A 16,313-nucleotide genomic window follows, 5' to 3' on the forward strand; every position below is an offset into this window, starting at 1 on the left:
ACTGGAGATCTGCTCAAAAGGACAGGAGAGGGAGGATGTGCTGCACAGCTCACTTCTGGCCTCATTTTGGATGGCAAGAGCACAAATATGCAAGGGACGGAGAAATGAAAGAGGATTCCCCACTTTGCTCAGCAATAGGTCCCTCTGTTCTGCAGCAGAGGAGTTGTAAGTCCCTCCTTGCATCCTTGGGACACCTGAATCACCCCGTGATGGGAAAGAAAAAGATAGAGTGAACTTCTGCTCTGCCACTGAACCTGGGAGGCGGGTGCACGCTTCATCCCTGAAAGTGCAATATGACTGGCGTGCTCCTGAGCCTGCCGAGCCCACCACAGTGATGGGCATCTCCCAGGACTGAACTCAATCTGGGAAAAGAAGGCTCAGCACCTCTGAGGTTACTCAGCACCTCCCGGGACGAGACCCCATGCTGCTGCTGGGTAAGCAGCTTCGCAGCATGCCATGCCCGCACGCCGCTTAGCATGGGTGCTTTGCTGCCTTGCAGCTGGCTGGGGCTGCCAAAGCCAGTGGTGCATGTCCCTGCTGTCACTCAGCTTTTGGTATGAGCGCAACATGCCAAGCAGTGAGTCACAGAGGCAAACCGGGACACGCAACGTTAAGTGGATCACATGTAGATTTTCCCTTTTCTGGGAAATTTTCAACAATCTGAAATTTGCTTTTTGGATCAAGTGAAAATAAAAAGTTATTTGTTGCGCATATAAAAGATGCATATTCTTTTATGACACCAAAGTATCTTATTTCAGAACTTTTGCTTAGTCAAATATTCCAAAAGATGCCAATTTTAAAACGTTTTTCCTTCTACATTTTTCAAATGTTTGGTTTGGAGGGTTTATTTTTTTTTTATTTTTCAGAATTTGTAATGCTATTTTTGTATGTTTTTTAATGTTCCATACCATACTGATGTCATCATCATTGCAGTAACACATAAAGTATCCATATTACTAATGCAATAGTCAGTGGTTGAAGTGAGCCAGTATTTTGGCATTTCAGAGTTAGATCTATACCTTCTATGTAGGGGAAATAGAATAAGGGCAAACACAGCCTCAGAATGAGTAGTTCTCAAACTTCTCTACAGACATTCAGAGGCTTGGGTCAGTAGACTATTTTTGGAGTATCCTTGAAAGAAGATTGATAAATTATATTTAGATTATCAAGAAATCATTGCATGTGAAAGCTATATAGGAGCGTTGATAAGAAACCAAGAAAGGTTGAAAGTGTGTATCACTCAAAAGTGCTCCTAGCAGTTCTGAATTTCCATTTGGACCACTGGATAGAAAGAAGTTATTTCTTGCAAATGTAAACATGCATGTTCTTTTACAGACCAAAATATCTCCATTTTGTTGTGTCAAATTTTTTATTATAACAGAAGATAATTTGATCTACAAAAGACGATAAAATACCTCAAACAACAATAATAGTCCTGGCAAAAATGAAGACAAAAGCCTCAGCTGTTACACTGTATCTCTCTGTCCTCTACCCCATTATGAAGAAGGGTGCATATGGACTCATCAGAAAAGGTAAATACGAACAATCGTTCAATGCAAAAACTTGTCACATAATTTCAAATGGGTTTTCAAAACAAATGTTTAGACTTTCAAAAATTTAATTTGCACATTAATAATTTAAAAAGAAGAAAAAGTTTAGTCTAAACAAAAACGATGGAAAAAGTTTGATCTACCTTGAAGGAGAAATCTTAAACCACTGATCATTACCCTTTGGGAATACCGGAGGTAATAAGACAGAATTGGCGGCATCCACCTAACAGTCATTTTGTGCTTTTGGAGCTTTTCTTGCATTTACATTTTGTATGAAGATTTTTGTGTTTTTTCTCTTACCCCTGTAAGTGCTTCATGGAACAGCAGCAGAAAGGTCCTTGGATCATTGTGTAAACAGAGCTGTATAATTCAAAATATAATTGGCATATAATGCAGTTAATTAAAATTTCGCTTTTCTGTTCATGGAAAGATTTTTCAAACATATTTTGGTGTCTAAAAATTCAGTCAGTCACCTGCTGATATTGCAGAGCCAGCTACCAGTACAATTCCCAATGAATTCCATTTGCGTGAGGTAACTAACACGTTTGAGTGCTTCAGAAAGCACCCTTTTCCTATTGCAGTGGTCTCATTAGTTTTAAAACATTGTTCTTGCGTTGTTTTTTCGAATGGGGCATAGGCTTTTAAGCCTCCAAGACTGCATCATCAGCCCAGCCCCTCCTGGCACAGTCCCCAGAAAGATTTATGCCTGTTCCTGTCGTGGGGGCTTGGAGAGAGGGCTTTTGCCTCAGGTCAGCAACAAGCAAGTCCCTCAGCAGAGGGTCAGTTGCTGTCCTCACTGGGCGAATGCCCACTCTGTGCCTTTCTGAATTTAAAAATAAAGTGCTCCACACTCAGAAAGGCCTCTTTGCTTCCTGCCTATATTGTTTTCATACTCAAGGACACTGGAGAGACATTCTTTTTTAATATTTCCCCTGGTGCGCAATATCCAGGAGCAAAAAAAAAAGCTTCACAGGACTTAGAAAAAAAAGACTAGGAAATAACAAAGAATGACACAATGAAGTAATAATAAATACCTTAATTACAGAGAAGCTAGGGATATTTGTGTATTCTAATAAAAAATTGGTACTGTCCATATTTTGATATTCTGAGAACAATTTAGGTAATGTGCTAGGGTAGCTCGTCTATAAAGTGGCCAGATCTCATAGACACAAAAGTTGATTTTTTCTCAGAATCTGTAAGATGTCCAGTGAGAGGGAGACGTGCAGAAAAGTTAGTGGTGTAAGATACATGTAAAAGCGGTAATAACGATAATACAGTGCTGTGCTGTACATTTAATTTCAACAGGAACTATCTTAATGTTTAGATGGCTAAATACAACTTTTGTATCTCATCTAGATGGCAAAACATGATAAAATTTTTCACTTGATAAAATTTCAGCACTGCTCTGTGATCGTTAATTACATGTCTATATTATTGTTCTTCATTGAACAGAACTGACCAACACATTATCTGTCATTTGCAAAATGCATGAAAATGAAACTAACACATTCTGGAGTTACCCATAAGCTTGTTCTTGCTACAGATGGGTTGAAGAATCAGTATCATCCTGCGGTGTGATATGACTACAAAAGGAAAAGCTACGTGATTTCTTTGGTTTGTTTGTGTCACAGGTGAAGGAGGAGGCAGTCACTGATGATGGAGAGATAACTGAGTTGTGGATAAGAAATTCCTACTGACATAAATCCATCTCCAGCACTCGCTTCAGTGTTGAAAAGCTTTGCTCAAGGAGAGATAATCCTTGAGAGCTAAGCCAGCTCCCAAGGCCCCTTCCCTTTGGGATGAATGATGAGGTTACCAATTGGGAATGCTAAAGGACTCAGGGAAATGGGGAGTCAGACTGGGTATCTCAATCAGATGCATGTTGTGGGTATTTTCATACGCGGCTAACATTAATGTTTCTGTAGGCTAAAGCTCACAACCTTAACTCGAGAGTTGTATTGTACAGGGAAAACACATGAAAGAAACTAAATGTGCCTTTAAACGTAAGCATGTTACGGTCTGGGATGATAAACCCAGAACTGACTTATTCATAAAGTCATCATGATTGTATTAGACTGTTACAGAGCAGGCTAATGTGGATGTCTTAACAGAATTTTTAAATTAAAAGATTTATCACTTTTAATGTATTCCCTTTAGTTCTTCAGTTTCATAAAGTTGATCACATCTTGTGAAGTTTTCTTTTTTAGTAACTTTTATCTTTCAGTTTAATTTTTTTTTTTTGCTTTGCTTTGCTGCTTTGCTTCAGTCTGGTATTTTTAGGGGGAGTTTCATTCTGATATTTTGTGGATTTTTTGTTTGTTTGTTTGTTTGTTTTCCTATAAGTTTATGTTAAATATTTTCACAGTTTTTCCTTCCTAAGTAAGTATACATATTTATGCAGTTTTATATTACCCACAACAGAAAAGAACACTCAATTGTGTGAGAGGCTGAATATAATTTTCAGATTTCCTAAATGGCTTAAACCCTGCATTATTTTAAAACATCCAGAGCAGATGATGGCAGGGAAGAAGAGCTGAGGGTGCCAGGCCAGGGGCAGAGGATGGGTAGGACACCCGAGTTGGGCTTGGATCTACATGAGGTAACCATGAACACACCTCCTAATACCGCAGTCTCAGACTTAGCCCTGAGTGAAAGTCTCCTGTGTGGGAAGCGAAAAACCCCAACAACGTAAATAATTAAACTTTTCTCCTCTAGCCTTACCTTCTTGATTAAAGGAAGCATGTTTCCCCAGCAATTACCTGGAGGATCTGTCATTCCTAAGTTAATACAGACCTCTGTTCTGAAAGAGGAAGCCAGCCTAAGACTTTACGAAACTATCTGTTTTCTGGCAAGCACCCAGGAATGTAGATTTAAATGCTGTATTCAGACCTACGTGGAAGGCTGAAAAAGAGAATTTCTGTAGCAGTGAAAGAAGGCAAATGGGAAATGCCATTAAGTCTATCAGAGCAGTGATGAAGTCGGCACCGTTTGCCTGATTTTAATATGAGGAGCCCAAGGCACAGCAAGATGAAGTGACTTGTCTGAAACACCTCAGCAAAGCAGGGACAGGACTCTGTCTCACCTGCTGCGCTTTAAGATATCTTACAAGTGGCTTATGGCAACGCACTTGCCTCTGATATAACTTATTTCACATTTCTGGAGCTGGAGCTCCTGGGAATTACTTGACAGGCGAGGCACACAGACACACTTTGCGATGCTTATGACATACAGGTCTATGTTTTGTCATATACTTTATGTTTTGATATTTTGGGAATCTCACTTAGATACCAGCAGGATCACTGTTGTTGCTGATAAAACTGTTACGGAGTACAGGCTTCTCCTGTCAAGATTATTTCAGACTGCTAAGCATCCATTGCAGTCCAAAAGAGTAACAAAAGGAATTGCTAGGATGGGTAGTATCTCTTGTTATCAGCCTGATTAACCACACTATGCATTGTATTATGAACGCGTCTCTCTGGATATGAAATTGAATGTTAAAGACAGTCTTTCAGTTTCCTCAGAACAGTTGATTTTTGCAGCCTATTAATTTCAGTTTACTGTTATTGTGAGTAACGACAATAATAATCGTGATGATAACATTTTCTGAGTTGCTGAAGATGTGCGGGGCATGCCTAGGAACATAATCAGAAAGACAGCCTTGCAGCAAAACTAGAAAAATTGAACATGATGCAAGGAGTAGAAGGTCAGGAAGAAAAAAAAAAGTGTGTGGAAATGAGAATGATTAGAGCACTGCAATCATGAGATTGTTCACTCTGAGATTGATGCCTGACTTCTCTGTCAAACCTTTAGAATTAACAGCAAGAGATTGATAAGTGCCCTGGGTAACAGTCACCTGCTACTTTTTCAAGCAGTTAGCATCTCTTGGCTGCCTTCTTATTCTCCCAATCTGAGGTACAATTTTCCTTTCATTTATAATGAAGAGCCTAGTGAGTTTTATCTCCTGGTGAAGCCAAATTCATTGAGACTAGGGTTTGCAGTAGGGTCTAGGCTTATGTGCAGGTTAGTGTTGCCTGCATGAGTTACTGTCATGACTCCCTCTGGACAACGAGCCCCACCATCAAAAGTCAGTATTATTGCTCTTGCCACCACTCTTCTATGACAAGCATAGGAGAAATTCCTAGCTGTGCATGGCCCAGGAACTCTCCAAGACCCATGCGCAAACCATGCCGCTCCTTTGAGTTTTCTGTGTAAGGCAGGTCTGCAGCCACAAACACAGACTTCTGGTATAAAATAGAAAAATCACTGGCACAGCCCCATGGTGGCAGCAGCTGGGAGGTGATATCAGAAAACACATCAGGTGCTGAACAGTGAAGTTCTTCAGAAGTCTTCAAGTATTGTGGTGGGAAGTCAAGAGAGTCTTAGAGCATAGCCCTCCCCATCTCTCTCAAACCCCAAAGTTATCCTCTCTTATCCGTTATTATCTCCTGAAGGAAGAGTTAATTCAGAAGGCTCAATTAATCTTTCCCTCAGAGCCTCAAGAGAAAATGGTCAGTCAATACGGGCACAGGTGGAAGACCTGTGAAGAGCTAACGTGTCTGTGGGTATGTGTTTAGGTTCACTTATGACTGAACCATCCCAAGCTTCCTTACTTTCTGCCACGGTACCTCTTAGAGGTAAAGAGGACAAGCAGATTATTTTTTCTCTCATTGAGTTTACTGAGACTATCTTCAGTGTCTAGAAAGAACTGCAGGCAGGATAATAGACTCAAATAGGCTCAAAAAAGCAGGAGCAAGCCAGGAGCAGTAAAGATCAAAGAGATCTTTGCTCAGGTGGCAAGGTTCGTATGCAGTGGCCAGTCTCAAAAGTTATTCCTTTAAAGGTGGGGATGATGACCACTTTAATTTCCTCTTCTGCCTTTTACTGTTGAGTGATACCTTTCTGGTTTTTAAAAACACGCCAGATGCAGTGTGTCTCCCACTCCTTCCCGCAAGATCCAAGGGTGCTTGGCCTTGGCCTTGTAGCATATGGGCTTCCAAAGCAGTAGCTGCAGTTGTGTATAAAAGACTTCTGGTATTTGTTCAGACTAGAATTTGCTTTTGTTGCTGGTGAAAGAGTATCTATTTATAGGGAAGGGACTGTGCCTTGCTCCTATCTCACTTTCACCACAGAGGGTAACAGAGGCCCAGGATCATACCTCTGAGCAGGAGGCAGGAGTGTTGGAGGAAGGTGAAAGCAATGGCCTCCTGGCACAGACAGAAATTCCAAATGCATCCATCATGGACAAAGCTTAGCCTAACTTGCATTTCAAAGTCAAAGGCAAACAAAAGGAAGGTGACACTGAGTAACTTTTGCACAGTTTTTACTCATGCATCACAGAAAATAATAATACTAGAGTCTTATGGTTCACATTAATGAAAGATGAACATCTAGTATTCCTGGTGGGATTAACAAAATCATTATGAATCCATATCTTCACTAGCTTCAGCCTGTGACGGTGATTTTGGAGCTGCTGTTTTGGACATGTTTAGGTATGAAGACAAGCAGCCTTGGAGCAGGGAACTGAAACCAGAGGAGAGATGTACCTGTTGTGGGGCCGAGGGAGGAAATGGTCTTAGTACGAGAAGGTTAGACAGGTCATCGGCAGGATCTGTGTGCTGCTTCACTGCAGGTTACTAGTACCTGGGATGCTGCATGGAAAGAACAAAGCTGCCTGTAAGGTGGCCTGGTTTCCCTTAGTTTACTAAATAAAGAAAATATAAAACATTCTTATAGAATAGGAAAAAGAAAACTTGTTTCATTTGGACAGTAAACAAAGATTATATGAGTGCAAAATAAATGGTTTATATTACTGGGTTTTTTTTTTAATATTCAGGATGGTGAAACATAATTTGCAATGTATAATTAACTTCCTTCTTGTTAATCTAATACATTGGCTTAACCATTTTATTTGAAGACCGGTTAATTTATAAATCTATCTCAGCTGCTAACTTGCTTGACTAGCTTTGGGCATGGATGAAGATGGTGTACTTCCCTGTGCTGTGCCAATGTCGTGTCAGCATTTTGGAGATTCTGGGCATAATCCACTGCGAGTTTATATTCTGATGTAGGGTTGGAGATAAAGAACCAAATTCACAATACGGATTCAGGAGTAAAGAGGACACTGTTATTTGTTTGACTTCAGAAGCACTGGAGACCAATCAATCTCTCGCCTTATAATGTATGAAAAAGTAAAAATCAGATTTGTTAAAAGAAAATATGTGAAGAAAAACCAGTATTCTTCTGGAGTGATTTCAGAAAACATCTTACCTCATGAAAAGATATTGGAAAGTTGGTCTTCGCAGTAGCTATGACATACATATAGGCAGCTAGATAAACGATGAAAGATTATCAGAATAAAGGAGACTGTAATGTTGGTCAAAACATCCATCAGAAGCCATGAAATGTATGTTTTATAAAAGGACAATGCTGGTTTTGGTATTAGATTGAGCATCAAAATCAAACTGAAGTCACATCATAGCTCATATGATTGAACCTGTGTGTTGCAGTAGCTCATGGAGACTGCCCAGAGGCTGCCCTCGGCATCTGGCCCTGTTGTGTTTGTTGCTAAATAGCTCATACTGACATGGTCTCCCTTCTGAGGAGCTCGGAGTGCAGAAAAGGGATACACATTTTTAAAAAAGAGTTTTCAATCTCAAGTTGATATTTTAAACCAGTCAGAACTGCGCTTCTCCACTTGTAATCCTGCTTTCCTTTTTGTACTCTGAATTGAGGATGCAATTTAAATTATTTTTATACATCAGTATAATACCACAGTTTCTGAATAAATGATATATCCACTACACAGATGCTGTAAACCAAGCCTATAATTATTCAGGTGATATTATGTCCCCTGTATCTATGTACGTATATGGGTATGTACGTGGTGTGTACAAAGAAGCAGAGAAGAGAAAGAACGGCATCTCAGGAACATCATCCCCCTACTTCCCTCAGAAAGTGTGTAGTACTTTCCAAAGGCTTTTGTCTTATCTCTAAGTTAAATTATCTATACACGCTTGGTTCTAAACATCTTGCAGCCATTATGGCTTATTAAACAACACAAAAATCTACTATTTATTTTAAAATTGCAAATATTTTAACATTATTATCTCTTCAATTATTTATTTCAGTTTTTTGAATCAGCAGTGTTATGTGAAGGCTAATTAGTGGTATCTGGTTACATTTCTGGAATTTAAATAATGCCAAAAGCTTATATCCACAGAGGCCAAAAAAAGAGGGAAGTGCATGCAAGGGAAGTTAAATCTAGGTTTTGGGAATAGTAGGGAGGCTAAACCAATGTGGATAAATAAAACCCAGTCCTAATGTTTGATTTGTGTTCTATATTTTACTGTTTAGATCAGGCTTTTCAGTGGCTAAAGAGTAAAACCTTAATATTCCTTTGGAAAAATTGTTTTTACCATATATTTTGTTTAACTGAAAATACGTTAGAAATCTCATGAGCTATCCTACTTACAGGTAAAGAAGACAACCTCTGCGTTGGGACAAAGAACAATTATTATCCTAGATTTAACGGAGAAAAAAGCCAAAGCAGCAAGACAAGAAAGAAGCTATAGGAGCCATAGGAGCAATCTGAAGCTACCCAGGACCAATTCTGTGACAAGTGGAGGCTCAACTTCAAGTGACATTTTTAGAAGCTCTTATGAAGTAACAGGCTTGTAAAGTCACATCCAAGCATCTAAGTGGCATGACTTTCAAACATGTGAAGCATCACCACATTAATGCTGCTAAAATCAGGCCTGCTAATTAGAAAACCAAGTTGGGTAACTGCATCACAGCATCACTTCAAAAGAAGATGATGTTAAGAATCTAACTTCAGCAGCCACTAAAAGAAAAAGAAAAAGCTAACCAGAAAATCTTGGCTTGGCGATCTAAAGCATGAATCCCTACCCTTACATGATTTAAAGGTGAATTTGCTTTAGACGGTGCAAAGTTAGGTATCACTTTCAACAGGTTTGACTTTAGATAAGCAAGTTGGGGAGCAGAAGCATGTCTGGGCATAAAGGACAAAGTTATAAAACTGTGTCTGGAGCCCTTCTTCACCCTTCCAGTGTGCCTCCCTCAGCTGACTTGCTAGCCGTTTGCACACGGTAAGGAGATTTTTTTCTGGGCTTTAGGAACAATTTCACTGACTTTCAGTGTTGTTAAAATGTGGGGTATTTAGTTCAATTGTGCAGTTTGTTCTCTCAACTAAAGAGAAAAATCTATACTGACATTTCACATTTCTATAATGTTAGTAAGACACAAAGGTATGTGCATTTGGCCTTTGGATATCAGTTGCAGCTAAAATTTCCCATCTTGCCTCAAAATAATCTGTTTTCTCAATGGTGGTGCTACTTCATGCATGCTGCAGAAGTTCTGTCTTCACAGGTGGATGGCATGCAAGGACACATACCACTTAAGAACTGGAGAAGTAAACAGCAAGGATAAGATACGTGTATAAGCTTGAAAAGCTCAACATTCATGATAGGATAATTTGGATTTTTTAGATAAATATTCTTATATATATATATATTTTTATATATATATTTCAAGTCCATGACCAGCCCCAAATGAGCCAGGAATATATGTCAAGCAACCTCACCATCTCTATTTAAATATATTGTACTAAAACATCCATAGAGTCAAAACCCTGAGCAATGTTGTATTGTTATCCAGTCTTACTGCTTTCAGTACCCAAAGGCAAGTAAACCCCCGAAGCATAGTGCTCTCATCCTAGTTTTACTTTCCATTTTTTTCCACTCTTGCCAAGAGAATGCCATTGAAAGTCACATTCCCATCTTGGCTCAAGCAACGTCCTGGTTGTCTGGATAACTGTGTTATCTCAGACAGCCTGCACAAGTTCTGCACCTGGATCCTTCCCCCTGAAAGCAGCTGAGCAGGATGGGCAGACGAGACGGTGCTGAAGGCAAGAACCGGTGAAGGTGATGGGCCTGAGGACGGCTGTGTGTTGAGAGTGGCATTGGAGCCGGGCACCTGCAATGGCACTGGCATGCTTTGCCTAACGCTGGATAGCAGCTTAGAGGAGGCATCTTAAGGTTTTTCACACGTGGGTTTGAAAACGCTGGGCATTTTAATGAGCTTTTCCCATCCAAATCTCCGTTGGCTAGCATCAGACGTATCTCAGAACACACTGCTTGTCAATGTTAGCATTTACACACATAGTCACTCACTTATTTCTGGTTTTAATTAGCAACGAACTACCAGATTTGGCTATCTGGTATGGTGCCCTGTCCCACCTCTATTTCTAGCATCATTTGAGAATATCTCTTCCTCTGGCTGTCTGTTTCCACCTGAAAGTCATGTGAGAGGCAGACAGACCTGCTCTCCTTCCAGCTCTCACTGCAGTGGAGCTAGAGGAGAGGTAGCAGGAGTTTTGCTGGGTGGATGCCGCTGGCAATGCCTTCACAGGTGGTGGGAGGAGAGCTAATTCCTTAACTGCCCCTTCTTCCAGGGAAGAAAGGAAGGATGGATGAGAGAAAGGAAACCAGTACTGTTCCTTCTAGCCCTTAGAGCCTGTACTCTAATTAATGGAGCATGCTTGAAGGTGATTACAGAAATCCTAACACAGGCTTTAGGTAACAATGACCAGATGTTTGTATACACTGCTGCAGGGCATGGTCAGCAGTCAAAGTCTTCATCTGCTGCCTTTGCTGAGGCTGAGGGTGCATTTACACGTCCACAGCACAAGCAAACCAGCTGTTGTGACACTACTGGGAGTGTGATCGCTTCTTTTCAACTGACTGTATAGAGCAGGTATGTGAGCCACAAGCAAAGCATGCAGTTTCTTGTCTAATCTGACTGCTCAGGCAATGACTGCTGTGTGAATAGCATGACTAATAGCACAAGGACATTCTGAATCCAGCTGCCTTCAAGTATGAACGGGGCCCCTGAAGAAGTAGTCGTTTGCTTGTATGTTTTTGTTGTCTTAGTCATCACTACATTGATAATGACTTCACGTGCTGCCCTGCCCCTCCAAATTATTTTGGTGCGTGGATACCCATGTCTTTTTTTCGGAGCAGATCTTTGTAGTGTAGCCTGCATCTGAATGTTGAGGCAATGAGAAAGTGGAAGTCATATGGTTCAGCAATCGTCATTAAAATACCGCCATTGGCAACAGTAACAAGTAAAGTCAAAACCATCTCTCTAATACAGTGCTTTATTAAAAATTAGTAATTAAACATGGAAATCACTGAGTAAAATTAAGGTTATTTTGTTTTTCCTTTGAAGATGGAGAACCATGGTATTTCAATACTCTCACCGATAGAAAATACCGAGTTCCTAAGTAGTGGCCCCTGTTCTTTCCATTTCAACAACTAGCTTTTGTGAAATGATCACAAATTTCCACACGACGCACAAAAAATATTTTAAGATGTCAGATTTTTTATTTATTTTCTTGGGGGAAAAACCAATGCCCAGGCTTGAGCCTGAAGTATGTATTTCAGTGTTTTCCATAATGTAATACTTCTGGTTTACATTTTATTTACATAAAATATTACACATCATCTTCTTTAATGCAATAGCATTGTTATTTTCTGGTTTTATACGAGCACTGTAACATTGGCATCTGAACTGATTTATGTTTCAGATAAAGCCTATAAAGCGTTATATCTGGGCAAAGATCTTTACATATTGTGTGCTTGTATACTGAATTTGTGAGACGGTGTCTTAATAAAAATATCAAATGGAGATAATGACATAAGAATGTATCATATCAGCAGCCATAGACATCAGACCAAAGTTCTCTCTAGCCTAACAGCTTGCCTTTGAGAGTGGCCAACAGCACTTGCTTAGTCTAACAGCCAAGTTCAGAAAGGAACTCCCAGAAAAGGGTCATTGGTGGTTAGGAACTTCATGAGCTGGAAATTGCATCCATACAGCTATGCCTAATAGCATTTGATGCACCTTTCTTCCATTAATTTGTTTTGACACTTTTATACCACCAAAACATCCTCTGGCAAGGAGTTCCTCAGATTTAGTTATGTGCAATGTGAAAAAGCTCTTCCTTCTGTTGCTTTAAACATGAGGACTTATTATTTCACTGAATGCACTCTGTTATGAGAAGCAGCAAATAGTCCTTCATTAGTCACCTTTGCCAGGTCATTTGGTGGCATCCTACTGAGCAATGAGAACTTACACAACAAAATAAAGTGCATACCTTCTAAGAATGACTACTAAACTTCTCTTTTAATCAAGAGTTAGCCTTCCCTGTAAATAACAGTCATTATGCACCATTAAAGATGAACGTGGTGTGCTGCTGGAAGTAAAGATCAGCTTGTTTTATCTCTCCAGTTGTTCTGGATTCTGTCTTTCATCTCTGGGAAGTGACTGACCCAGAGACTATTGAATTCATGGAGATGGATGTCTTTGAGTTCACTGAACATTGGAACAGGTTCCATGAGGGGAAATCTGCTTCTGTAGATGAAATGGGTTTCCCTAATTTATGTAATCAAGGAGAGCAAGAAATGCCTCTACAGGATGCTTGAACACAAATCCATGAAGCCAGAGTCCTAAATTACGTGAATCATGCTTTTAATGTATTCTTCTGACACAGGTGCATTTCAACACTTTACCAGAAGACCTGAAACAGCCACCCTTGCCAAGCTTTGCAAACGCTTTGCTGAAGAACAGATGGTGGCAATTTCTCACATCCCTAAATCCAAGAAATAAGTCCCCACAGGGCCTAAAGTGGTTCACCAGAGGCTGAGTAGCATTTAGTAAGTTGTGTGTCTGCCATTGGTATGATACAGCCTGTTTCCCAGAGCTTATCATGCCTGCTTTGTGGACCTGCTTTCCTTTATATCCCTCCAAAGCCTGGATTCATATCACCTGCCTAATGTAAGCATCACAAATACATATATAGTCAATAGAATGTCACCTGCTCAGGACAACTCAAAGGTGAGCCTCCAGAGATGGCTGTTTCTGACTATTTAGAAAGTCAAAGTGACTGTGCTTTTAACATTATGCCTTTGATGGGTGGGCGCTTAGTCAGGCAGGTGGGATTTATCTGCTCCCGAGCTCTGAATTGTGTGTGAACTGGAGATGTGGCCGACCCTTGCACTGGTCACTTAATGGCGGGCAGGCTCACTGTGTGTTGCTCCATCGTTCCTGTGTCAGCTTCTGTTGCAATCTGGCCCACGGACATCTCAGACAGGTTGCTGAAGAACATCCAGACTGGGTTGGGTACCTGTTACAAGTCTAATTAGAAGGAAGCAATTACTGGGATTACATGTACAACTGAGATTCTGTGCGAGCAAATATTCACTTTGGCATTTATTGAAGCTTCTCTTTTAAAATACTTGTTACAAAAACATTTGTCTTAATTTCCATTAATTGTGTATACAATCAATGCAGAGGTTTAGGCGTGTTGTAAAGTTCTGCATTTTATCCAGGTCCTTCTCACAAAATCAGCCTGGTTTTGTTTCTTCTGGAATCTCAAGAGAGTAATTTTCTAGTTTGGTCACCACGACATGAAGGAAAGGCATTGCCCCTCTGCAAAGTTTCTGTTCCTATTGCTCTCCAGTTTAATTAACGCATCTTATGCTATGCTTCTTAAAACTCCTTTCTCTCTGTTGTCTCCTCTCAGTTTTCCCAGGTACAGGCCGCCACACCAGCCGCAGCTCCCAAGGTGCGCAGTGACGCCAGGGCTGCCCCTGTGCATGGCGGGAGCCAACGGGACTGCAAAAACTGGTGCCAGGTGCTCACTCGCCCTGTATGTGTTATCTAAAAGACACATTGCATTCTTTAAGTCGTGCTTACTTGAAAGCACTTGAACAGTCATTCTAAGTATACTAGAAAATCTAGAGAAATATGTATTCTCCCTATTGACTATTTTCTTTTTTTTTTTTTTTGTTTTTTCACAATTCTGGTGGTTGATGTGGGAAAATTGCCTCTAGAAAACCCTTTTGAAACAGCAGATATATATTCTAATATTGTTTGCATCACATTTTTGGCTAAAATGATTCAGACCTGAGCCATCCAAATCTAAAAGTGACCATTTTTCATCAGTGCCTGCTACACGCCCCCAGTGGCAGTACGTACTTGCAGGGACTGGTGTTGAGCCCCGTGGCATCTCAGGAGGTGTCTCAGGGGTCTCCCTCAGGAGGGCAGGCCTTGTGACCATAGTAGATCCTTCCCTGGCACATGCAGTGGGGGATCTTACCCTCTAGACCTTTACAGCCCCCACCAGCTTCCTCTTGTGGTATCCCCTCTGAGGAGAGCTCCCTCACCACTACGGAAGATGCACAAGTTATTTGTGATCTACTGTGGTGCTATTGTGGTGCTATTTCTCATCATTTTATATACCTAATGCATGCATGAAATATGACAGTGTACTTGAACACATATTCACAAATTAATGAATATAATGACAATGTATAAACACCTTGCATCTGTCAAAAGATGGTGAGATACCTGTGTAACTTCAGACAGTATTAAATTGTCTGCCATTTACCTGAAGTCACAATCAACCCCTCCTCACCTTCCCCCTGCATACTTTCCTCAGCTAGGGATGTACCAAACTTTGATTTTGAGAGAAAGCTGCCTCTTGTAGCAAATTAAAAAAACCAAACCAAAACAAAGCAAAACATGCCACTGACCCTCAGATTGCCATCTTTGAGCTTCTAAGATACTTTTAAACCATTTGGGTTTCTTCATACACAAAGGCAAGTGGTAAGAAAGCGAAGCCAACAAGACAAAAGCAAGTACTAAGAACAAGGATAAGTCTTCAAATACTGGATTTCACACTAGCGTTTTGTTCTGGAAAAAAGTAAATCATTACTGGCAGTTTATGCCTTTATGGCTGTGATGAATAAAGGATGTTGTCAGAAGAAGCAAAGATTAAACACTAAAAATGTCTTAGTCATTGTTAGATATAAAACTAACGCCTCAACAAAAAAAAAAAAAAAAAAAAGAGGGTTGTCATGATATTAGCAAGTTATCCACTTGGTTTCTCAAGACTATGACAGCGCACATGTAATTAGACAGGGAATGAGAGTGGTGAAAATGGAGGGGTGTGGCTTTACAGTGCACTCAGTACAGGCACACACCTAAGAAAACAGCCAGTCACTCAGGAAACTGATAAACAGTTTCTGTACCCCACATCCAAAGTGATAAGCCGAACTCCAGGGAGGCAGAACGCTTTGTCCGCCATTCCAGTTTTGCTCCTGAGAAGCGCAGATCTGCCAAACCAGAAAGTTGTGTGACCCCTAGGTCTACTTCAACAAAGCACCAACTTTGGGTCAACTGGAAGCACACAGCTCCAGGACGCAATGCACAGGATGCTGCATGTTGTGCAAGGATATGCCACTCTGCTAACTACATATATAAATATAAATATAAATATAAATATAAATATAAATATAAATATATATTCTTTTTGCCCTCCTATCTTTGGACTATCTTTTTTGTTAATTAATGGCAAGCCTCTTTGGGAAAGAGAATTTTGTTTTACTCATTTTTATAAAAATGTTTTATATTAGTAGTAGTGGTATTAATAATGGTAATAACAATGGGGAAACGAGAAAACTTTTGTGTGGTGCGCAACAGAATCTTTCTTGAAAAGAAATGCTTGGGTTTTTCCACTCTAAGAGATAGCTCAGATATGTCAGACTTGAAAGGAACAGCAGACAAAACCAGAAAAGTAAAGAATCTATAAGAAATAAATAATAACACCCCCCCCATTAAAATAAAGGAATGCTGAATATTTTGGGTAATGGGACTAGTTGCCTATAATACGCTTATAGGAGA

This window comes from Rissa tridactyla, chromosome 2, assembly GCF_028500815.1.
Source record: "Rissa tridactyla isolate bRisTri1 chromosome 2, bRisTri1.patW.cur.20221130, whole genome shotgun sequence".
Classification (NCBI taxonomy): domain Eukaryota; kingdom Metazoa; phylum Chordata; class Aves; order Charadriiformes; family Laridae; genus Rissa; species Rissa tridactyla.